The following is a 26,701-nucleotide window of genomic DNA, read 5'->3' on the forward strand; positions in this document are numbered from 1 at the left end:
AGAAATTTGAAATGATATGGTTACAAGAATGTAAGCAAACCCATCCAATCATTATTTAAAAACCAGAGCAGTTTGTCTGGTTAAAATTCACCTGCTCTGACCTTTTTTCCTCAGATGTACCAGCCTACTTTTGTGAAATTAGTCTATGTATTGTTTTTTCAAAAAAAAAATAGATCAGTTGATGTGATTTTAGTCATAAGAGTTTGTATTTTTCCCTAAATCGACTCTTCTGGTTAGATTATACTATCTTTGTATGTACTGGCCTTAACATGTCCAATAGTTTGAGCTATGGGTAATACTGCCAAAAAAAAACCTAACAAAATAATAATTTTTATACTAGAAAATTTCAAAAGATACTTTGTAAATTGTGTTTTTCTCTCACTGCAACTTATGAGTTGATATGTTAAGACTAGCCCAGAGTTTATATGATGTATCATCCTCTCTGACTCACATGTTTTGAACAGTTAGTCATACAGTGATTCATTTTTTTGGCCTCTTGGTTAATTTTTTACCATCATCCTGACTAGCTTGAGTGTCACCAGTGTTCCCTGGCCAACTCTGCCCAGCTGATGATGGATGATTTTCTGGACTGAAGCATCTGACCCGTTTCAACCTGACTCCTCTGCAACGGTAAACAGAGTCGCCTTTAGACATTTGAGCCACCAGCACATTCTTACATGAGCGACCTCCGTTTATCTGTAACTGCAGCATGTCTTTAAGATGTTGCAACACTTTCCAGAAAGCCTCTGAGTTAAATAACCCTTGACCTTTCTCTAAAGTATACATTTATATTCTGCTCTTAACATATGCTGAATGATGTTCATTCTGTTCCCTGTGCATGAGAGCTCTTACTGCTCTGATTTTGGGTTTCAGGAAAGATCTCCCACATACTAAGCTTGTGTGTGAATGTACTTGGGGTTTGTTCAAAAAGAAACATCATTTGAAAATGGTTTTAGCCAGGCATTAGTTACCACGTTGCAACCACCGTGGGAACTAATGCCTTGCTAAGGCCAAGAGGGGAAAACAACCCTCAGAGTCACAGACTTATGAGCTTTCTTTGAACAAGAGACAAACAAGAGTTTGGTGTTGCCGTGCTTTCAAGAGGAGAAGCAAGTTTTTTGTTGTTGTTTTTTTTTAAATAATTTCATTTGCCAGAGTGCAGACAAGCCAAGTGCTAGACATTAAACAGAACATACAAAAAGAAAAAGTTGGAAAACAATAGTAAATTAAAGTAATCTGCTTATCTGAAAGATAATTTAAAGACAGGAAGAGACAGAAGATTTATTCTTGAGAGGGCAAAGTGAGATTGTGAAGGGGGTTTATGAATGTGTGTATGCAGTTATGAGAGTGATGGTGTTCACATGCATGTTATAATTTGATAGGTGGTAAACGATTGTTTCACTGTTGTTTATCTGGAGAAGCAAGTTTAACATTATCTTGAATCACCTGTGAGTACGCTTTTTTGTTGGTGTTCTCATATCTTCGCTTATTGTTCTTTATGAGGAAATAGTGTGTAACCTCATTCTGCTTTCTTTTAATGATAAAATGTATCACTCATTGAGAATATTTACTGTGTAAAATACAAACACTTGCAACATGCAGTCAATTACCTTGTCAGCTAGCCCAGAACAGTGGTTTGAGGCATCAGTGACGATAATGAAAAGTTAGCCTTATCACTGATGGTCTTTTGTCTTATGTAGGTCATAAAGAGACATCAGTATCAGTAATTACCAAATCATAAACAACTAAAAACTCCACTTAGGAGCTTTAAGGTCACTTTCTGTGGTCCAAATGTAAACCCAAGGGCATTTATATTTGACTTTTTAAAACCTCAAAAATCCTGAAATCACACAGCATAAGCCTCCCATAACTCCCAAACTGACTGGAGAAGTCTTTTAACAACAATGCTACATTTGTTAATTTTTAAAATTCATAAATTCTACAGTTTGTGCGCATTGATCTTCTAATAAAAGTACATTTTGGCTTTAGTGACTGTCTGACATGTTATTAGAAAAAGGTTGTACCTGTGTTTTGATTGAACAACAGGTTTACAGGCAGAAGTTAATGCACATTTGTCTTTGTTGATGCCTGATTATGTCTATTTATGAAGTATGGTCTGATAAACTAATAAAAGTAATAATGCTTTAAGAGTTGAATGGGACATCAGAAAGGTGAACAGATAAATAAAAAGCATTAAAGAACAAAATAAGAAAAAAAATATATGCTCTGTTTTTGTAAAGTGGAAAAAACATATTTTCTTATTTCCTGCCTATGATTGTTCTGTATCGCAATATCATAATAAATGCAGCAGTATTAGTAATTTAATGTTCATTTAAGCAGTGAGTAACTAAGAATGTGCTATTGAACTTGAGTCTCACTAACTTAGTGGAACTGATCCGGCTATTAGAGTGGGTCAGCAGATCCTTGTGGCCTCAGGAGGAACTGAACAGACCTCTTGGGACGTGTCAGGATTAACTCCTAAATGTAACAAACATTCATCGCAGTACAACTTCATCATCACACACATGAATGACAATGAAGACAAGTTGATGTGACATTTGTTTGTTCAAAGTACCACATCAATTATAATCACTCATTAAGGTTTCATTAAGTCATCACATTTTAACTTGATATTGGGGAAATGGTTTATTTATTTCACCATGAACACCTTTCCTCCGCTTCAAAGTGCGGAGCTGCAATCTATCAGCACCAGACGGGGGGGGGGGGGGGGGGGCTCTAGTGTCGGTGGCCTGAGTGCGGTCACCAGGGTTTAAAATAGCTTCTTGGAAACTGATCGTCGGTGCTGAGCTGCAGTGAAATCATACAGATCAGATTTCTGCTCCATGCTGAGTGAGGACAAATATATAAAGGGCCTTGTCAGCATTATGCAGCAAAATGGTTCATTACCTGTTGAAACTGGGTCACCTGAAGATGCTACATTTCTGTTACTCCTTATCACCTCACAGAGAAGCAGGCTTGCCTTGATTCCTTGAGATGTGCAGCTCTGTGTTATACTGAGTCTTGTGCTTCCACTAGATGGCATTGTTACACTTTGCTGTGCTGCACCGCCCTCAGAGGACAGGCCTCCCTAAAAGCAGGGAATGATGTTAATAAATTAAAAAATATATAAAGCTGTGGAGTCATCGGAGCACAATGGTCAGAATTTAAAGACCCAGGATTGCATTGTGGTTTGGTGGCTGGGCTTCCATCGTGTTGCTGCAGTTTGTGTGACCAGGAAAATTTGATTGCATTATGAAATTCACTTAGATGATAAGTGGCGTCTTGGAATATGTATATTTATAAACAGAGAGACCTCCATTTCTTAATGGCTATCCATTTCTTTGCAGCGGAACAGCAGTGTGTGGAAGGCAGAGGTAAAATTGAATTGCATTGCCAAGGGGAAAGCAATTTTTTCCTGCTGTTCCAAGCACTCACCGAGGGAAAACCAACAGTATTGCTTTGTTTTTACATATTACATTTAACATTTCTCATGTGTATAACTTACTGAAGGTGACATTGAATGAGGTTCTTTGAATTAAGTTAGAATGAAATGAAAATATTGAAATTACCAGCTGTCACAGAACATTATTTTCTACAAAATAGACAAAACAAAGATATACCAGACCTGACAGGGCTGCACATGATTCCCATAGACTAAAATCACAGATGTGGTAGCATCTTAGAAAACTGGTAGATGAAAGGATTGTATACACTTTTTTGGGAGATTCTTGAGGCACCGTTTTTAAGCATGAAGCTTCAAAGAAGGGATGATCTGGGAAAGTGATAGACGTAGAGGTAAAAATGCTTTTTGAGAGTACTCAAATGTAGAAATGCATTCACCCTAACGTATGATCAAACAATAGGATGATTCACGGCACACTTTTAAGAAAAATTGCATATTATTCCTCAAGAAAATGATTTTACACATCACACTCCAAAATTGCTTCCTCCTAACAGCGATGTTTGAATAGAACCAGCCAAGATGTTTTCTTCTTGCCTTAGACAGCAGGATTGTTCCCTTGTATTGTTCCTCAGATGGTAAATGGTAAATGGACTGCAGTTGGTGCCTTTCTAGTCCTCCAACCACTCAAAGTGCCTTACACTGCATGTAAATATTAACCCGTTAATGCACAGATTTTATTCACTGATGGGCAAGGCTGCCTTGCTAGCAGCCCTGCTCATCAGGATGGAATTTAATTGCATTCACACACTCTCACACACTGATGGTTATGCCTTTCGGGACCACTTCAGGGTTCAGGAATTCTGCCAAATTCAAGATCAGGTCATCCATCTTCTGATGAGTGGAGCCACGGCTGCCCTCAAATGAATACATGCAGCACTATACAGCCTATGTATCGTGTTTTTTAATATGGTCAATGTTTTAGGTTTGATTTGTTAGGCCTTCTTCCTCTGCAATGGTTTAATGGCACCCAACTGGTGAACTAGCTCAACAACTATCTATCCTTTTGTGCTTCACTTCAAATATCGTAACAGTTTTTATGGGTTTGCATTTTGTTGTATCATAGTTATTGACAATAAGTTTATTTATTTATTTTTTTAAAAACCTAGTTATTGGCTTATTCTGCAATACAATGATGTCATGATTTGAAATCATTGTCATTTTGATGTCAGTTGCCAGCCCTGAATTAATACAATTGTCTATACAAACACCTTTATTGGCCAACAAAAGAGCAGGACCCAAAATGCAGACTTAAATAAAAGGTTTTAATTAACAGAATAAACAAACAAAAACTTACTCAACTCTCACTGGGAACACTGGAAACACAGGAATCAGGGTAACACGGGAGTAGACTTGACATAAATCTGTGTTCTTGTTTTTTTTACTTTTTTGAAGAAAGTAAGTTTTTGTTTTTCTCTTTTAGTTAATTCAATCTTTTTTTTAAAATCTGCATTTTGGGTCCTGAACCTTTGTTTGCCTTCCCCTACGTGACACTAAAGGCTGATTTATACTTCTGCGTCTCCCCTACGCAACAGGGGCTGACACAGACATGAGCACCACATACTTGTGCGTCGGTGTGTCCGTGTCACGCAGCAATTCTCCGCCGAAACGCCTGAGGGCAGTGCGGTCTCTGTGATAGCCGGCCGCCTGTTTCTGGTCCCACTACGATCTCTGTTTACTTTTCCACAGCGATTCAGAGCGTTTTATGTTAATCTACAGATGATACGTGTTGCTGTTTATCATACAGACATAATTACATGAAGAATAGAGAGGAGGAGATGAAATACACGGCCGATGTGCGGCCGATGTCCGGGATCCCGGAAGTGCTGTAAATGCGGGAAAGACAATGCTGCCGAGCGGACCAATCACAGAGCTTGCGGTCCGCGTCGGCTCTACGGGGAGTTACATTTTGGAGGAGGTGCACGCCAGCTACGTGCGTAGGCCTCGGCGTAGGTACGGGAGCTACGCGGACCCCCGGCGTAGGCTACGCCGTTGATTCAACGCAGAAGTATAAATCAGCCTTTATACTGCTTATAATATGGATGGCTCCAATACATATATTTGAGCAGGACACATCAGTGGAATGGCCATGTTCATAATTTTCCTTCCTCCTTCATGAAGAAGAAAAGATAGTAGACAGAATTAAAAAAGAAAAGCGGATTATTTGGTCTGTTTATTCACCACCCCACTTTCCCTTTCTCTCAGCTTGTTGGCCTGTCTGATGCCCAACTACCCTGACAGACTACCTCAAACCACCTCTGTATCGGGCCACAGCTTTTGGTATATATCACAGCCAACCCTAAGTACCAACAAATAAGCCCAGGCAAAGCAGTAATTCATCATGGGATGCTTGTCTGTAATGTATCTCTCTGTCTTGGTCACCATAACTCTTCCTCAGAGTAGCCGTTCGAACACTGCAGTGTTACTAGGGACAGGAGTGATAACTCTGGTGTAATAATGGACCTCTGCGTACCCATGGTGATAGACGAGCCCCCCTTGCGGGAATATATTCTTAGTAAAACACACTTCTTTAATAGGAGCCCTATCAGTTTGAAGTCTCATGTGGGAGAAAACTCAGGAGACTCAAATTTCCACATGCCTCCTGTGAATTCCTGGGCTGCTCAACGTTGTCACCATGTAGAATAATCGTTTTTTCAATGGCACTCAATAAAACTAATGAATGTATTTTATCAGCAATCACAGGCACATCTGAGCCTCACAGTGCTGGAGGTCAACTTTATGAAGCTGAGACACTTATTTAGTCATGCTAGCAGCAGTTTTTTTTCACTTGTAATGTCAGTCTTCCCTTGGTAAACCATTTGGGTTGAGTCTAAACCGTTGCACAAACTTTGATAAAGAATGACATAAAAGTTTTTACACACATTCATGGCCCCCAGAAGACCACTCATGTGGACTCTGCTGATAATCTTATGTTTAATCTAATTGCCTATCCAAAGTATCTCTTACACAGTCATAGTTGATAGCTTGGAACGAATGTGGGGCAGGCTTTTCTGATCAATACAGCTTTAATCATTTTTCATTTCTTGCCTTGACAGGTCATCACTTTGATTATTCTTAGTTTACTTTATGACCAATAAGCTGCAACATTGTTGATATTCCCATCGACCTCAACCGGTTTAATTTATAGTCTTAAACTGTTGTTAGGGTGCAGAGATGCTGTCCAACATTGTAAGCAAAAGAGAATGTGCAACAAATGGATGCAATTTGTGGAAACAGATGGTGGTTTCTTGTCCCACCGTGAAAAAGTTTATTTTGGCCATGACGCCTGACTGTAATCAATGCTGCTCATTACAGGGTTACCTCCTTTTATAGAACACTACCGCTAAAATTAGTAACACCATAACTAATGCCGGGTGTTTTTTACCTGATATAATATACCCAATAAAAAGTACTTGTCATCAAAATGTATCAAAAATGACAATACATGACAAATTAGAGTAGTGTTCTTTTATTTTAAACTGTGCCATGTCTAACAAAATGAAAAAAATGCATAATGGGGGAACCCTATAAAAATGCTCCAAAATTACAGAAAATTTGGAATTTGGGACCAACAATTTCTAAAACAAAAATGATGAAACTGGAAACTTGGTGTTTGGTCCACCCATTCCTGGAACATTTGAGACTTCCCTGGTAAAGGCACAATCTCCTTGACACACAAACAGCTGCAGGAGAGAGAAACAAATAAGGGTGAAAATCACCCGAAACACGTGCCTGTAGGAAAAAGCTGGTTTTGGAGTAGGGAAACACCCACGCCTTCAAAGACGTCAAAGACAACGCTGAAGCTACCCAGGGACACTCAGACAAACACAACATAATGAAAATCATGTAAATGTGTTTGCTCGGGTGAAAATCACCTGGCGATAGTGTTCTAGGGTTAATTTAATTATAAAAATAAAACATCAACTGTTTAGCATCATGCAGCTCTTCCAGTCTTTCAACATATCTTGCTTTTCTGTTCTCTTCTTCTTTTCCTCACTTTCTTTGACATCAAATGTTTTGATGTGAAATAATTGGACTCGTTTTGTTTTTTCTAACCATGTTTTTTAGTCGTTTTTGCCTATATTCAATAGGAAAGCTGAAGAGAAACAAGAAATGTGGGGGGTACAGAGTGCGGGAAGACATGCAGCAAAGAGTTGGGAGTTGAACCAGCGACTGCTGCAATACAGATTATGTATGGGGTGTGCGCATAAACCACTGGCACCCCATTTGACTCCTTTTTAAAGATTACCATGATTGTCTTTAGTCCTGTCGAGTCCAAGATTGAGCTATGTCTAAAACAATGATCTCTTGCCTGTAATGCCCTATTGACCAATCAGCATAGTATTACGTATTACCTAAAGTGATATCATGATATTGGTGCACATTATGCCTGCTTCACAACGGCATTATAACAGCAACCACTGTCAGCATGTTAGCCTGCCAATATTAGCATTTAGCAAAGTTCAGCTGAGATGGTTTCTGCAGAATCTCAGTCTTGTTGTTTTCCAAGTCCAGCAGACATACATATTTTATGCCCATATGCCCAAACATATATTTCAAACAGATATGTTTCTGTACATTGTACTCACGCACATGTATTCTTTAATAATTGATAAAAAGGATGTATGCTTAACTCCTCTACAGTCATTTTGTATTGCTGCTCTTGGCTTTATTTTTGCACCAGACCAAACAAAGTTATCCTCAGCAGGGGGAAACAGTGGGTCATCATTTTTGATAATATCTTAAGAGCCCCATCTCAGCATTTGTGCTGAATGCCATGAGCTGTCTGATAAGCTCCATTGTATTGGCCCTGTGAGGTACCTCCACATCCCTGCTCTGTGGATCGGGTGAGAAAAGTCAGTTTGAATCTGAATGAGATATCAGATGACCTTTTGATATTTGACCTGTGAACCCATCGAGTAACTGAGGTGTGTGAGTCATCTTTTAGTCGAGGATGAGCTGCTCCACAATCAGATTTCTTTAAAGCTATATATACCTTGAATGTTTACACTTCAACAGAAAGAAAAGAAACCTAAGAAATCCATGTAGCTGCTATGTGTTCAAATTTGGTCTATCATAATTGTGCAAAGTTTTCTTTTGTACTGATGACTGATTATTGTTTTTTCAAGTTGAATAGAATAATAAGGCTAATGCAAAGGTTAAGTTTTTAAATGTGGTGCAGGATTGCTCATTTAATGATTTCTGCTGTCTGTGCTTTTCTGACCTTGGAAACAGCCAATGAGGAAAGAAAACCAACATTGTTTGTGCAGTCCATCACCTTCCACTATAACAATCATTTATCTTCGAGTGTGGCCAGTGCAGCCAAAACTCCCTTCCCTGTGTCTGATGAAAAAACATCAAGTACCAAAACAATATATAAATAGAAAACTCAGAGGAAGCGAAATGTTTATTTAGCAAAAATATGATGAGCAAAAATGTTACTTATATGGAGTACTTTCACCTTATTTAACATTTTAGACATTACATATGACATCAAGGTCTTTTCAGTGCAAACAGGGGAGGATGACGAGTGTTCCTCTGAGGTCGAAGGCTAAGAAGCTTCAATATTACGTTACTCTAGACAGAAGTGAAAAAGTAATCTCTCCAGGCTCTCCACTTGTCACACTGTGCGAACAGCAGTGCTCCACTTATTTTAAACTCCCCGAGCTAAAAAGAAAAAGAAACAAAGAGAAAGTGTAACATTAATAACAAAACTCAAAATCAATGATTCCAATGGATGATCCACCCTCAAGAAAGTGACTTTGACTCTTAAGACAAGTATTGGTGCTAAAGCTAAGACTGATAACTCTGTGTATAAGAGGCTACAGGTAGAGCTACCTTCAGTGTGGACTCTTTTACTATCTCTCACATTTCCTGTGCTTTACCTTGTTATCAGTATGTGAGCATCATGTTACCAGTCTGCAGCACATGCACTTACCATAAGTGTTTGATCATTTCTGTCTGTATGTTCTCTATATGGAGCTCCGGCACATTTACTGTAAAGCATGACATCACATTATCAGCCATGTGATGTTATGATTTTATCAGCTTGATACGCTATTATGGTTCCAAATTTGTCAAGAATGGCTGAAGGACATGATCTTGAACTGAATTCTCTGTTTTTTTTCTCAAAGTTAAGCAAGATAAAACACTGCAAGTATTTCAGTCAAATCATATTTTGCACATTTGTTGCACACTTCTTTTGTTTATTATCAGTATCAAGGATTTGTATTACCCCAGAATGCTTTATATAGTTGTTTCCCCCCTCATCATCTATAATGAAGGTATATCTTGGCTGTTTTAAAGAGAATGTTGTCCTCAATCTGTTTCTGTAGTGGAGACATGAGGAACTATTTTTGTCTGATTTGACATCATCAAGACTTTCTCTAATGAGAAACACTGATAACGCTGACTGTCTTTACAAGAAAGGCTATAAACAGAATAAAACTGTCTCAATACTGTCTCTTTTATTCAAAAGGAAGAGATTATGTTGTGAATGGTATTTCTAATTGTCTCATCTGCAAAGAATAAACATCACAGTGATTCAATCAAAATAATCCTGAAATAAATGACCTTATATATGCGCACCATTACAGGGTTTTCAGAATATCTTCTTTATTTAGAGCTCCTGGCTAGCATTTCAATCATCACTCCATCACTCCATCCATCACTCCATCCATCACTCCATCCATCCATCCATCCATCCAGCCAGCCAGCCATCTTTATTGATATAGCTCCAATTCATTACAAATGTTGTCTTATGACACTTTACAAAAAGAGCAGTTCAAAGCTAGTTCAACATAACCAGGGCATGTATGTTTTGTCAGAGGAAGCATTTTGTCCACAGGGAGCGCCAAAATCAACGCTTTAATACTTTTACTCCTTCATGGTTAGTTATTCATAGGATTTGTTAAAAATAGTGTGAACAACTGTTCAGATCTTTCTCTTACTTTGGTTTTTACAAATTAAGCACTGTTTTCTGTCGTTAAAACATTAAGGAGTTAATACTTTAGGTATAAATTTAGCCTTATTCGTTTTTTTAATCACAACGGTCATCAGTGATCATTTAGCTCCCCCATTTTAAAAAACAAAAAATTCCCTATGCTCTACACCAGTAAATACCACAGCAATGATATTAATGGACATGCATGCTTTATTTTTAAACAAGGAGTTTTTCATTTTACAACATGGAACAAATAAAATCACCTGAGGGAGGTTATCACTTTGTCCTGTGGCCTCCCTGCAGAATAAGAACACCACTGCTTTCATAAAGGGCTCTTTGACGGTAATTTCTAAGGAAAGGGACAGAATTACTCATTTGCCTCACCCACCTATGTCCTTAGATAATGAATCATAAGTCCATGTGATGATGTTCATTCATTTTAGTGTGCATGCAAAACAAATGTGCACAGTCCTTTTGTGCTGTTTGTTTCCTTGTCAATGTCTCAAGTCATTAGAGCAGGATGAAAGCAGTTTGTCAGCTCCAAGGACTCGTGATTGTGCTAAAACAAAAGCAGCAGGGAGGCTCTCCAAAGAGCTGACAAGCCGTGTGGTGAGTTACCAAAGCACCTGCAGGCTGTTAAAGTGATATACTCCACCCCAAACCTGGAGCCTCTTTTGAGTTTGAAACACTTAAACTCTGTGGACTGTGGAGGTGGCTGTTAAAAAAATAAAAGCTTTCTCACAGAGCTGTGGCTGTAGCTCAAAACTTTTCACAGAAACAAAACTTCCTTAGAAACTTCCCCAACATAGTCTGCCTACAGGGTGTTCATACTTTCAAAACTGATGTATATGTAATATATTTTCTTTTACCAGAGTATGTTTTAAAGGGGACATATCACGCTTTTTTCATCAATATATATTGGTCTAAGAGGTCCCCAAAACATGTCTTTAAAGTTTATGCTCAAAAAAACACTTTGAAATCAGATTTTGGCATGCCTGAAAAGTCCTCTTCTTCATTCCTCATCAGAACACCCTGTTTTCCCTCTGACCACGCCCCCTCCGGAAGTGGATGTGCCTCGGCTCTCCAGCACGTTGATCTAATGTTTACATGTTGGCTGAATATACACGGCTGCTCAGAGATCGCGTTACTTCAACCCTCTGAATCTGATCCTGACGGAGAGGCGCCTGTAGCAGGACCTTTCTGAACGATTGGTCATAGATTTAGTGTTTCTTGTTGTTTTATTTATCAGTATGTAGACGTGTGTCTTGGTACACAGCTACGAACATGTAGCTATGTGGCTATGCTAACTAGCGCTAGCACTTATCCATGATAAATAAAAATCATCCACTAGATCTTCAAATCTGCAGACGTGGGGAGTAAAACCGACCTCTGCCAGAAAGGCAGCAGGACCTTTTATGAAGGATTGGTCACAGATTTAGTGTTTCTTGTTGTTTTATTTGTCAGTATGTCGACGTGTGTCTTGGTACACAGCTACAGCTACAGCTATGAACATGTAGCTATGTGGCTATGCCAATTAGCGCTAGCACTTATCCATGATAAATAAAAATCATCCACTAGATCTTCAAATCTGCAGACGTGGGGAGTAAAACCGACCTCTGCCAGAAAGGCAGCGGGACCTTTCTGAAGGATTGGTCACAGATTCTGTGTTTCTTGTTGTTTTATTTGTCAGTATGTCGACGTGTGTCTTGGTACACAGCTACAGCTAGGACATGTAGCTATGTAGCTATGCTAACTAGCGCTAGCACTTATCCATGATAAATAAAAATCATCCACTAGATCTTCAAATCTGCAGATGTGGGGGGTAAAACCGACCTTTGTGTTTATTAAGACAGCCTACAACTAGCATGCCTCCCTCCTAAGCTCCTTGTTAGCACACATCTGTGCAGGTAATGAAAAACGGGGGAGGGATTCTGTATTATTTTATACAGTCTATGTGCTGAACAAGCTCCGAGCTCTGACTCCGTGACAGACCGGATATTGTTGTTACGTAACAAAAACACGGAAGTCTGAAACGGCTCGTTTCACACACATTTACAGAAAGGTGTAGAAATCAAAACAGGGGCAGAATGGATTTTTTTCATTCTCGGGGGGTTTGTAGACATGCCAGGGACACATATTTCAGGTAAAGAACCTTAAAAAAGTCAATTTTGCATGATATGTCACCTTTAAGTAATCTGAGTCAGCATCAGTCCAGACACACTCCTAGCTCTGGGCCAATATTAGCTCTCCTGTCTCCCCTTTAGCCCCATCCTTTATGCTTGTTGTATTTAACAGAGCAGTACTTGTCATGTGTGGTACACACATAGACTGTATATGAAATGGACAGTGTTGCTCCGCCTTTTCCCGTTGTACAGATTTGAAGCCAAGAAACCCCATTCCAATGTGCAGCCATAGTCTGCGCTGTAGAGAATTTCTGTTGTTGCCACGGTAACAAGCTCCGCCCTACAGCCTAGCTTCACGAGATCCTATGGAGTTTCCCTCTACAGCAGCTGTCAATCAAAAGTAAACCCGGAAGTAAAGCCCCGTTTTTTAACCTCTAATGACTAACGAAAAAGAAACTTTTCAGAAAAAAAGAGGCCTTGAACACAAAAAAGTAAAATAATAACTACATATCACCACAGCATACGGATATGAGAAACATTCATACGACGTGTATTTATTTTTTAAAGTTTGACTGCAGCCCCATTCAAATGAATGGGGGAGACAGAGTTTTTGACCTATACTACTGCAGTCAGCCACCAGGGGGAGGAGTTTTCATGGAAGCTTCACCTCCAGCCGAACAATCTGCACCCCTGGGTACACAGGAAACATGGTTGTTAAAAAAAAGTCCTTGAAACCAAGCTGTGCTTCTTTTAAAAATTGTTAATACTTTCCTGTTTCATTGGTTCGTGTCACTTTTGTTGTAGTTTATTGTATTTATGTAAGGTTTCCATGTTAGTGGTGTTGTAATTTGTATCCTTTCATTGGACAGACACAGCTTTAACCAGCTAGTGTAATCTATTCTCCAATCAGCAGTCAGCTTACAAGGTATTGTCTCAGGCTGACACACTTTATCATCAGTCTTTTAATAACTGTACTATTCAGCAGGCCGGATGTGTTAGATCTCACAGATCAGTAGATAGCGTTTATTGTAAAGACAGAAAGAGACAGGAAGGAACATATTCCAGTATTGCCTTATTACAGACACTTCTGACCAGTATAGCCCATTACACCTCTTAAGCAGCTCAAATGGACTGAATAGTTATTTGCAAGGCAATTTTCAGACTCAATCCAGACAGTTAGCGTGTCAGGAAAACTTGTGTAGGTTATCACACCAAACAAGCAACTGGTGCGAGCTGCAATGACTATGCTGACTAAACTTCCACAAATATGCAGAACAGGTCTCTGGACATATTTCCTTGAGTGCTGTTAACAATTCTGTAAGATGAGTTTGGCTACTGAAGTGTATGTTTTGATTCTTGTCCATGTTCAACTCATCTTCACTGCTTATTAGCTTGGCTGGAAATCTATTTAATAGCTTAAGACACAGTGTTAGGCTTATGTGAAGCTTCAAATGCACAATGGGACTGATTTATTTTCAATTTTAAAATTACCGACATGATACCGCAAATACGTTGGTGTAAGAAAAAATAAGTTAAGTTAAGAAACATATTGGATGCCCATTAGCTAACATCAGAAAACAACTAACATTAGCATTCATACACTTCCAAGTGAACAATTATCTGAAAAACATAGATCCCATTGGAAAGGCGAAATGTCTGCTGACTACTTGGGTAGCACTAATTTTCAAGTTGCAATTGTTACCTCACATTAGCCAGCCAAAAATACAATGCTTAGGTACTGTTCAGGCAGACATTGGTGTTAAAGTTTAACAAGTGCTCCTCTTAAGTGACAATTTTCAGCCTGTCACAATAACAACTACCAAGGCATTCGACTGGAAGTTGCCAGTAAAGGGGGTTGCTTGTTAAACTGAAACCAATTGGTTTAATCTTCATCATCGGGGATGTAAATGTCGATAGACTAGGGGGATGAGAAATCGTACCTATGTAGCAGCAATTTGCGTTGAACAAATCAACAGATGAAAGCTTGATTCGAAATGCCCTGGACTTTCTTGGTAGAAATTCTTGAAGACGTTTCCCCTCTCCCCTGAAAGGCTTCTTCAGTTCTGACCAGACTGGGGAAGAGCTAGAAAATATAATCCTCTAACAGTCGTTGGTGTGTTCAGGTAGTCACAATGGGTCGTAACTTGGATTGTTATCCTAGCTTCTGACAGCCGTTACCTTACCTCCTGACAGCTGACAGTCTATCAGGTCTTTCCTGGCAGTCGTAGAAAAGGATGTTCAAGTTTAATATAGATGGCTTCCTTGACCCTTCTTTCATACCGACGGTCTTCTCTGTCCAAAATGTGAACCTCGCTGTCCTCAAAGGAGTGTCCCTTGTCCTTAAGGTGTAGATGTACAGCTGAGTCCTGGTTGCTTGGTTTCGCCAATGTACAGTTCCCCTGTCATCGTTGCACTGTATGGCATGAACTACATTGCTCCATTTGTGCTGAGGTGTTTTGTCCTTGTGATGAACCAGGTTTGTCAAAAGTGAGACCCTGCAAGCACTGTATTTTTGTTAGTTAACAAGATGTAGAAATAGACAGTAACATAAATGTAAGCACCACTAAAATAGTCAGCAATAAAAAGTCATTTTGCTTGTGCAACAGGACGAAACTAGATCAGGAAGGATTAGAATGTGTCCACAAACTGCAAATCCAGAGATTGTTGTGTTGGTACTTTTGGTGCCTTCAAATGGATTTGTGTTTTCCGAGTTCCAACGAGACGATATGAACGCCCCCCTCTTATGGTATTCAAGTCATCATAAGTTGAATATTTCTGAAAGCTTCACGTTCAATAGTAGTGATGTGCCTGATGACGTTTTAAGAAATGATGGAGCTCATTGAATCGGGTTCTATTTACTTTTATTCAGTGCTGGGTCAGTATTTAGCACCTGGAGAGCAAGATGGTTTCTTCAGGTGACGGTGACCAAAACTAAGATAAAAATAGTTTATTTGCCAGAAACACAGGCTTTGAAAGTTATGATAATGGTTGCCTGGATTCTGCAGACATATTTCAATCCCACAACATATTGTAAAGGATCATCTGACTATCCATTACATGATGCAATTTTAATCACACTCTCATTCCTATTAATACAGAAACCAAAAATAAGCACTCCTAATACATGCCCAAATTATCTTATTGTTTTTCTTTTTTCCACAGTTTGTTTGTTGGGTCTCATTGTCTTGGATTCCCAAAACAAATCATCATAATCCCTCAGACACTATGCAGATGGTGCTTGATAATTAGGAGGGTGAAATATGTCACTTTTATGAGCATTGTGTTGCAGAAGTGTAGCACTCAATGCAGCTTCCAGACTGCACCCTCCTGTTCCTCACGCTTAATTGACACATCAGCGAGGACCGGTGTGGTTAAGATGTTGATGAAGGATACAGTCTGGTTACTGTGAGTGTGCCCATTACCTCTGCAGTAGATTGCTCATTTTGACTCAGGAACACAGCATACAGCGGAATCAGCTGTTTCTATTGGCTTTTGATTTGTGCAGGGTATCTCGTTTTATGAGCCATTATCCTTTACCCAGCACCCTTGTTATACTAAACATGCTTCCCCATAAAGAAGAAGTTTGGATCTCTTATATTTGTAGATTTTTTCTTATGTTCACAAGAGCTCAGTGTGAGGCCTTGAGGCGACAAATTAAGTGAGCAGGATGGAGGGATCAAGGGGTTTTGTGCCTGTGTGAACTCATCAAGGCTCAGAACTCCATGCAGTTGAGTTATATAAGAATTAATGAAACCCTTCATCAGACCTTCTACATCAGGGATTTGGTGACTAATAGCATTTGTCACAGGTTGTTGAACATACATTTGGTTTTGCATTTGGAGACTTTGTTCAGAGTCACTAGTGAATTTATAATGTGTCTTCAGGCAAAAAGAAGTGTCATGTTTTTAATGCAGAACTGGGAAAACAATACTGTTGAAGTCGTTGTTCCCAACAGCTATTTCAGTATTGAGTTTGACACTAACACTCAAGTAACATTAAAGTAGTTAAAACTGTCACTTTTGTTCTGCATATGTTGTGACAGGTCCATTAGAAATGCAGCTGTGCCCTCAAAGGGGTGGTTCCACTTTATTATTTTCTTAAACAAAAGCTGTTTGAAAAACTTAATTATCTACAGTATATAACCCTACAGAAGATGATCAACACATCTTGTTTTTGGAGAAGTCTTTTAGGCTACCAACACTAAAGTTAAGCTAAGCTGATATAAAGTGTAATGAAACGGTATTTTTTTTCATATTTTTCATTTGCTATGTTAAAGGAAATGACGAAATGACTACAAATTGAAGTAGTGAACATATTTCAAATTTAGCATATACTGTATTATAAGTGATATTGATTTTTTAAAAATACTTCGTCAATTATAAAAGACTACAGCCTCCCTGAGGTCCTGCTGAGGTAATAACTTCTATCCTGTTATTATCTTTGGAGCACAAGTTATTAACTACATGACATAATACGAAGTCATTCGTACAGATTTTTTTTCTAATGCGGCAATTTCAAAGATATTTGGATTATGGGTCTTCCAATGAGAGGCACAGCTGACTTGACTGATAGGCGGGAACACTGTAGCTGTTGGCTAGGAGGCTCAAAGCCTGCCTCTTTACGTCACAATCGCTCAACAGCAGCAATATGGCTGCCGCAGATGATTGGCCTTAAAACAGCGCTTCAGAAACAGATGGGTGACGTCACGGATACTACGTCAGTATTTTATACAGTCTATGGTCCATATTAACCCTCCATTCATGTGGTGTTGGATTCAGTGGAAGAACTAGTTTTTAGGTTAGAAAGTCAACACAAATGCCAGGGATGGCAACTCTCAGTAAACTCGGGAAATAATTTGGTACTTGACTTGTAGATTTGACATCATATTTATCATCAGCATTGCGGACAAACAATGTTCTTTAATTAAATATTGCACATCATCTTTTTCACCAAATATAACATGTGCTATGATATCACCATTAGTTCTTTCCTTCAAAGAGTGACCTGGACCTGTTAGGAAAGTTATTTATTAACATTAGTATGGTATTTAAGCTTTATTAACAAGTCATTCAACACATATTCCTCCATGCATCAATGCTGTTTGTTGTTGATGTTACAACATACAGACTTTTTTAATTGAAAGCTCATGAACACACCAAAGTCAGAAGAGCTAATTCCCAACTCATAAACTGCAACCATCTAAGGAGCACATGAATGCAGCATAAGTCATTTGGTAAGTGATTGTGTATGCTCTTCCTTGTCATGTGTGATGAACTAACCACAAACATTTGGTTTTGACAACCTGCCATGTTTATTCTGATAAAACCAAAAGCATGTTAGGTCTCCTTTAGGAACTTATAGTAGCTTTTAGCTTACAGTTATAAGCTAACAAAAAAAAAAAAGCTTGAACACAGATATCAGTAATCTAACTATGAGATAGCATTGCTCATTGATGTTGAAGCTATGATCTAGCCTGTAAGGCAAACTGCTGTACAGCAAATGTAGATCACAAAAGTGGATACCTTATGGATAAATTGGTCTTTTATCAAGAAAAAAAAGACTTCTTTTAACACATTTTAACAGAGCTTATAACATATCAACACAACACAAAGTGTATCCCCCAGCTCGTTTATGTTACACACAAAATACCAGTACCAGTGTAAGGCTGATAAAAAATATGAACAGTAATTACTCAGTTGAAAAATAAAATGACATGACAAAAGCATATAATTACAGATAATGGCAACTGCTGGAAAATGGAACCATAACCACTGCAAAATTAGCACCCGTTAATTTCAGGCAAGAAAAAACAATAGTCTCAAAATTATGCAAAACCATTTCAAATGGAGCTTTATTTATGGATAAAGAAATGCGTTGGTTTAATATTGATCTCAATAGAATGGTAAGTAGCCCATTCAGTCCAGCGACATTTTAAAGCCTGTGTTCACTGACGCTTTAAGAGGGAGAAATGTTAAGATGATTCTGTGGGCCCATGACTGCCCAAAAAGTAGACAAAACATTTGCACTAGTGAAATCGTGGGGCCTAATGTAATATTTTTTTATGGAACTTGAAATCCTTGGTGGCTCCCCTGCCTGTGATTAGAAATGTGTCTGTTGGAAGTAAACATTCCTTTGTAGCTTACATTTCTCAGTTTGTTGCCAACCCGCCTCAACGAAATCAAGACTCTGGTGGTCAGTATTTCTCTTGGATAGGAGGAACAAAGTCTTGTACACAAAATCAAAGCATGTGTTGATCGCATTGAAATGTTAGTGGTCATATCAGGAGGGATGTGTGGACTATCTTCCTTGGACTGCATTAAAATATGGAGCAATTTCCTCTTCTGCATCTTGTGATACCTGCGTAAATATCTTGCTGTATGAGCTCCTTTCCGGTCTGTGACCAGACACCCTCCTCTGTTTATAAATGAAGGATGTTTTTTTTAGCCTATGCATCACATTTACTTACAGTGTCATCCACAGTGTGGCTGTAGTGAGGGGCATTGAATGGCTCACTATAAATCATGATTTTAAACAGCTTCAGGGATTGAGCTCACCTCGATCTAGACTTGACCTACTTCTTAACAAAGTCCACACCAACTAAGTTGTTGGAGGGTCCCTTGTGGAAAAAGACAAATGTGGATGTTCCCTGAATACTTGTTATCCTCTTCTTTGTCATCTCATTTGTTATACACACTGCACAATCAAGGCTCCAATCCACAACTTGTTGGCCCAACTATTATTCCTTAAAAATGTGTATTTGCTGATGTATGTTGATTGCATGTATAATTTCCTTGACTAAAATTTGCAATATTTAATAAAATAAGGTATGTTAAGGTTTAGGTTCTTTTTGGCATCCATATTGACAGACTCTGGTTGTCTCAGGGGCACGGGTTGGAATAATGAATCACATTATACACAAGGAATGTCCACAAAATTCACAATACGGAAGGCATTTACGAGGTCTTTGTGAGGTATTCCCAATTTTGTGGTCATTTGGTCCATTTTATTTTTGTGTGGAAAAACAAAAGATGATATGCTATGTTAAATGGAAATGGAAATGGAGTCCTATGCGGAAGTGCTAAAAGCTGCAGTTCATCGAGAATCCGCTTGAGGCTGGCTCCGGAAGTACCGGAAGTCACAAACACAGGAATGGGAAAAAGACAATCTTTACAGCAGAAATAAACATGTTTACAGCCTGGTGCAAAAGACGAGTGTAGTCTGGATAGCTCATTTCTCGATCGGCTCACACTGTGAGGGGAGTGAATTTTTTTCAAACACGGCAATTTCAAAGATATTTATATAATAAGTCTTCCAATGAGAGGCACAACTGACTGCAGGAACACGTAGCTGTTGGCTAGGAGGCTCAAACTTCGCCTCTTTACGTCACACTGGCTCCACAGCAGCAATATGGCTGACGATTGGCCTCAAAACAGCTCTTCAGAAACAGATGAGTGACGTCACGGATACTACGTCCATATTTTATACAGTCTATGGTTTTACCAGATAAAAAGTGATGGTGAAAAAAAACATGCTTGCCGATCTATTTGAACCCATCTCTGAAATGTCTTTTAGTATCTGCAGAAACCAGAAAGCTCTCTTACTAGCCTTTGCATGGACAGTTTAACATTACTTATGTAGGTATGAAATGCAGGTGCAGCACTATGACACTAAGAATGACTCACCTGGTTAAATAAAAACATAATAATAATAATAATAATAATAATAATAATAATAATAATAATAATAACAACAATTATTGTTATGATTATTGCTGTTATTATTGTTATTATCATATTTTTATTTTTATTATTGTACAAAGAGAGCACAGCTTACCAAGTCAAATTCCTTGTGTGTTCAAGCATACCTGGCCAATAAAGCTGATTCTGATTCTGATTCTGATAAAGGTTAAATAAAATAAACACCTGTAACATAATTTCAGCCACTTATTAGCTTGGTAGATAATCTCAGGCATTCAAAGAAGCATGTCAAGAATTTTCTCTCAGAGATTAAAAATGTATCAAAACAGTAATAATTTTTAATAGCAAAAAGGTAGTGTACTGCTGGCAGCACAAACTTATTGTTAGGATTATTGATCGATACCTATGCCTGCACATTTTCTTCACCTGGATATCTGGGTTTCAGCTTGTACTTCTGAGACAACTCCCTCCAGTTTCCAGCTTCTGCTATTTTCACATGCTCAGCAAAGAAGGGCAGAAGAATGAGAGGTGTCCCATGAGATCATAAGAAAAAAAAAAAAATGCTGTGTTCTTCAGCCGGGTAACTGTAGAACAGTTAGAGCCAAGTATTCACATGGTGATACTGTGCACTATTGTATTTTTGTTAATGCTTCTGTTGGGGCTCATATGTGGTTGTGTAATCACCAGAAATGAGACTTTATCTTTGTTTCAAATACATAATGCTGTCATAGTAAAACTATATCAGCTGTAATTATTGTTATGCTGGTAAACAAAGACGTCAAAAAGAAGTATTTGGATGTAGAATTAGCATATTGCACTTTTTTGGAAGGAATATGATATATCACCTCAATTTCAACAGATGTGTGTCTAACATGAGTCTGGTTCTGCTCAAGGTTTCTGCCTATTAAAGGAAGTTTGTCCTTGCCGCTGTAACTTGCTGAATGCTGCAAAGTGCTCTGCTCATGGTGGATTAAGATGAGATCTGACTGAGTACATGGAGTACGATCTAGGCCTGCTCTGTTTGTAAAAGCGTCTTGAAATAATGTTTGTTGTGATTTGACGCTATATAATTAAAGATTGATTGATTGACATGTGTGACCTCAGAGCTTCAGCAAATTGAACTTCTGAAACAGCATACATAGATATAATAACTAACTCTGGATTATTTTGTATGCTCATGTGTCACAGGTGTAATGTACATGTTTTCCATCTGAGTCAAGTGTGACAGCATGCTAACTAACATGAAACATTGAGAACAGTAAGAGCTGATGGAGTTGTTAGGGTTTGAGGGTAGTTGGTCGGGTTGGGTATTTCTTACAGCCTCAGGATACAATATGATGCCTCGATGCAATACATATTGCAGTACACATTGGTTTTGAAAAATGACGTCATACATAGTCTAAGCTACAACAGTTGCGATCTGTTGTTGTGAATAACATCAAGGCATATTTTTAAGAATCATACAGCTTAGAATAATTCAAGTAAAATACTCGGTTTCGAATGTAAGCAATTATTAAGTGCAAATAACATGATTTATTTTTAATAGCAGTCACCATGACTTTCCATTTTTTGTTTCAGTTTTGTTTCAAACATAATATTGTGGTTTGACTTCACACCAGAAAATATCTTTTCCCATCCAATAGTTGCTGAAATGTTTACACAAAAACACTCATGTCAACTCCAATGTGGCACCAGGGCACGTCTTAAGTCAGCATGATTCATCTCAGGGGTTCCCTTAAGTGTGTTTACAGAATATCTTTCATCAAGTACTGTTGAGATTTCTCAGTCGAAAGAAAAGTTTGGGGACAAACAGCGTCCTTACAACCACAAAAGAAGCCAAACATATGACGTACTGTTGTCTCGAACCTATCAGTACCCGATATCTTTGATCCAAAAGAGTAAATACAGGATAGATATGAGTATGTGCACCAAAGGAGAAGAGGCAGTTCCAAAATTGAAATTCAGTTGTGATGAATTATTGAAATGCTCAGGCATGAAACATTAACAGAAAATGAATCAAATATTGATCAAAAGAACAACATGTCAAAGCTGACATGTGGTAATCTATTGTTAAATCTGTGCTGACGTACACTTTTTTTTTTCTGATCATAAAACCAAGGTCTAGATATTTGAAGTTTAACAGCACCCTGACATAATATGTAAGGAAATATATTTACCATACAGCATCATAATGCATTTGATGTCAGCAGAGCTTAAAGGAGAGAGTGAAATAGAGCATAGCAAATGAAAGCAATATTGGCAGCGAGTATGAGAGACCCAGGCTGTGGTATACTAGGCTCTGTATTCTACTGTCACAGTCTTTCCCAGTCCTTGTTAGGATGGCCTAGTTTCATTGTGAAAGCCTTACCCACCTCCTCACACTTGTGTTTTTTTTCCTCCCACAGGGAAACATGGCACCCGAGTGTGTCTCTAACCTGGGGTCCTCTACGTACAGCTCTGCGTCTGGTTCCTCGCCATCCCTCGGGCTCAATTAGAAGCATTGTTGAGTGGACTCTACAGGCGAGATGATCACTGGCTGCCTGTTGCAAAAAAGACGAGTATGTTATCTTTAAAAGAAACAATCTCAAAGATTAGATGACTCGTGACATCTTTGTCTGCTGAGATCACAGTAACATTATTCTTTACAGTAAAAACAACAGACGACCGCTTTTGAAGGACAGTTAATTAAATAAATTCACACTGTATCATCTTTGTGCAAAAAGTGACAGGAGAAGATAATTATTATGACTCTGTGGCATAAAAGTATTATAGTATGTACACATTAAAGCTGATCGAGTCTACTTTTCAAAAAGAGTCAAATAATACTCAATTGATTTTGTATTCATTTTTAGTCCCAAAGACATGGAAGTGCTAGGCAGATCATTAATAATAGATTAAGAGTAATGGCAAATTTGCATTAACACATATTATCACAGTAGATCACTGATTTAAATGAACAAGAACATGATTAATTGTCTAAAATGATTGTTGCTGTTAGTCAAAGAGCAGACCTTCGGATGCTAATTACAGTCATTAATGAGGAGCCTTTTCTTACTTTGGATGCACATCCTCAATGAATTGGATTTCAGACAATAACTACAATAAAGTAACAAGCAGGAAGATGAACAAAGTTCTGCTGTCCATCAGAACAGTCAAGAATATCCTGGTGTAATTCTATATTTTGAACATCAACAAATTACGTTAACAAGCAAAAACCAACCCTGACTTTATATTATGGGGTATTTTTGTGTTTCCAGAGGCTAATAGCTAAGTCCACCATGTCAGTCACCTGCATAGCAGTCAATTGTAAATACACCAATGAGTCACACCATGGCACTGAATGACATGTTTCTTCATTTCACTGAAAATGTATACTATAGTTTATTTTAAGCCAATCCTTCATATGCCATCCTACTGCCATTAAAAAACCTGCCAGACCCCGAAAGGTAAGCATTTGTGTTGAAATGTGTAGAAAGCTACAGGCCTCAGCTGACTTAGAAAATCAGAACATTGAAACCACATTAGATAAATGTTAAAGTGAGTTTATACAGTTTCTTTTTAAATTTTCCAAAACATTCACTGTGACAATTAATGCTTATCAGTGACCATGACGAAGATGAGACATTGGTAAGCTAAAAAAATGCATAACTGACAATAAAAAAATGACAAATGATCCATGATAGTTCCCTCACTGTACGTCCAATCTGTCCATCAAAATATAAGCAGGGCACTTTCATAACTGGTTGAATTGGTTGAGAGGCGCAGGGTTAATTTTGCCACTTGCCTGCTAATAAAAACACCACAGGTACAAATCCTCACTGCCTTCATCATTCTCATTGTTCTCATTGATTTTTTTCCCCTGATGCATGACAGTAAGAGAGCCACAGCCAGCATACAGGGTGATGTCAGCTTAATGTTTTCGTTTGTTGTTTCCTGACGCTGTTAACTTTTACAGTTCCCTGTCAGAGCTTCGATTATTCCTATCCCTCGTTTGGGGATATGTCACAGTGTATATTAGTAAGACGTTTCACTGTTTTGATGAACTGTAATTCATCAAAGGTGAGGATGTAGTTGAGAGCATAATAAACTGACTGTCTGTCCAACGCACCTGTTACCAGAGGAGCACTTAGGAACAGTGAAGGACCATTGTACAAGTGCATCACTGCTCTTTTCTTTATGAACACATATCTGCGGCTAAAGAGTGTTTTGTTTCTTGACCAAGGAGTAAAGATCATTCATCTCTATTAACACCTTTATCTGTGTGTAATGCACTGGATCAGGTGCAGCACAGCAGCATTGCATTGGTGGGAGAGTCCTGGATAGATTATCCAAGTTAGGGGAGGAATCTAGATATTACACAAGTGTTTAGAGAGTGTATTCCTTTTCAGATTTAAACACACTATCGGTTTGACTAAAGCCTGATTTATACTTCTGTGTCGAATCGATGGCGTCGCCTGCACCAGAGGTCCACGTGGCTCCTCTACCTACGCAGAGGCCTACGCACGTAGCTGACGCGCACCTCCTCCAGAATGTAACTACACATCGAAATGACGCTGAACGCAAGCCCTGTGATTGGTCCACTTGGCATCTATGTATTTCCCTTATTTCCAGCACTTCGGACATCGGCCATGTATTTCATCTCCTCCTCTCTATCCTTCCCTGTAATCATGTCTGTATGATAAACAGCTGTAAATTTACATAAAACACTCTGAATCGCTTTGGAAAAGTGAACAGAGATCGTAGCGGGGCCGGAAGCAGGCGACCGGCTATCAGAGAGACTACACTGCCCTCAAGTGTTTCAGCGGAGAATTGCTGTGTGTTAGGACACATCGATGTGCTGCGATGTGCTGCGTAGGGGCGACGCAGAAGTATAAATCAGCCTTAAAAGTAATGACTTAAAGCTGGGGTTGGTAATCAGACTTAGATACACTTTTTGTTATACTGGTTAAAATGATCTTTATGTCCTGATGGCAATCATTACATAATGTGTTCTTAAAAAAGAGCGAAGAAAAGCTGCTATCTACAGCCGGAGTAAACCTGGGAAAACACCAACCAATCACTGTTTTTTTGGTGCCAAAATTTTAAACCATTCAAATCCTGTCCTGCCGTTCTGCCCGCACATTTCTCCGGCGTGTACTCCGAGTCGCCGTCTCCTGCCTCTGCTTCCACTGACTCTACTGACTGCCCCTCTCGCTCCACCTCGGGCCTGTCCCCTCTGACCCGATGAGGTGCTTTGCTCAGGACTGTAGTCCGGATCAGAGTCTAAAAAGCTCTCACCACGGGGGCTCTGACAAGCAGAAGAATGAATGACATTTACTAAGTCCTACAGAAAATGTAGATGTATTGTAGCGTTCGTCCGGACGCTGTAGGGATGACGAGCCGATTCGTGAACACGTTGAGTTTTAATAACTGGTCACTGTCGGCCGTGATCACGCCAACCAACAAAACAACAATCAAAGTTTGAATGAATGAAGAACTTCTCCTGCTTGTCTCTTCTCTCTCCAGCTCACACACTCTACACTAGTGATGTGTCGGTCGTGAACGATCCGGCTCTAAGAGCCAGCTCTTTGAAGTGAACGACGGGAGCCGGCTCCTGACAGGGAGCCGTTTTTTTAATTTTTCTCGTCTTTTTCTATTAAAGCCTCACGTGATTGGTCAAGACATGGTGGCGTCTTGACCAATCACGTGTCTACATTGAGCAGAACGGGGAGGGGAAGGGTTACAGACACACGGCACAGTGAGCACACCAACAGGAGGGAGACGAGAGGGAGAACATGCGCGACACAGAGAACGCACTGGAAAGGTGAAAAAACTAGTGACTGCAGGAAACACAGTAAACTTTAGACATATTTAAATGACATAGTCAGTTTAAAGGCAGAGTGTTGACTGTGCAAGGTTAAAATATGTCATCAATCAGGCTCCACAAAAAACCTGCAAAGGCACATTAGATCTGTCTGTGAAGGATCTCAGTCATCCAGGTCATGGACATTAGAACTGTTTATCCATCAGTGCAGTTAGAAGAATAAAGACAGTGAAGGGACTGCTGTTAATGAAGGTGTTTAAAAGATTATAAATAATATACAGACATCAGAGATTGGACCTTTTTGTCTAATTGAGATGAGTCTTGTTTTCTGTACCTTATAATTTAATTTCAGTGGAACTCTGCTCCATGTTGAGTATATAAATAAAGCCTTTAAATGATACACATTTGATATAATGTATGTTTTTTACATTAGTTATTCATTTTACATATAATTTAACATTATTTTAGGTAATACCTTCATTCAAACAAGAAAAAATCTTGGGAGCCAAAAGAGCCGACTCTTTGTAGTGAGCCAAGCCAAAAGAGCCGGAATTCCCATCACTACTCTACACCTCTCCTGATGCCTTCACTGACTGTCAACACTGTAGGAATTAAGAGCATCTACACTGAACACGTTTAACAAACAGTAGAGTTGTTACAGTATTATATATGTGT

The 26,701-nt window shown here is 38.9% G+C and overlaps 1 long non-coding RNA gene across 1 annotated transcript; it reads left to right on the forward strand.

Annotated features, from left to right (window-relative positions):
- Positions 1–574: 574 nt before the first annotated feature.
- Positions 575–22,812, forward strand: LOC117829704. The gene is made up of 2 exons (XR_004634680.1): positions 575–630; positions 22,629–22,812. It is a non-coding gene; the product is annotated as an uncharacterized LOC117829704 (long non-coding RNA).
- Positions 22,813–26,701: the final 3,889 nt, after the last annotated feature.

Source organism: Notolabrus celidotus, chromosome 1 (assembly GCF_009762535.1).
Source record: "Notolabrus celidotus isolate fNotCel1 chromosome 1, fNotCel1.pri, whole genome shotgun sequence".
NCBI lineage: Eukaryota > Metazoa > Chordata > Actinopteri > Labriformes > Labridae > Notolabrus > Notolabrus celidotus.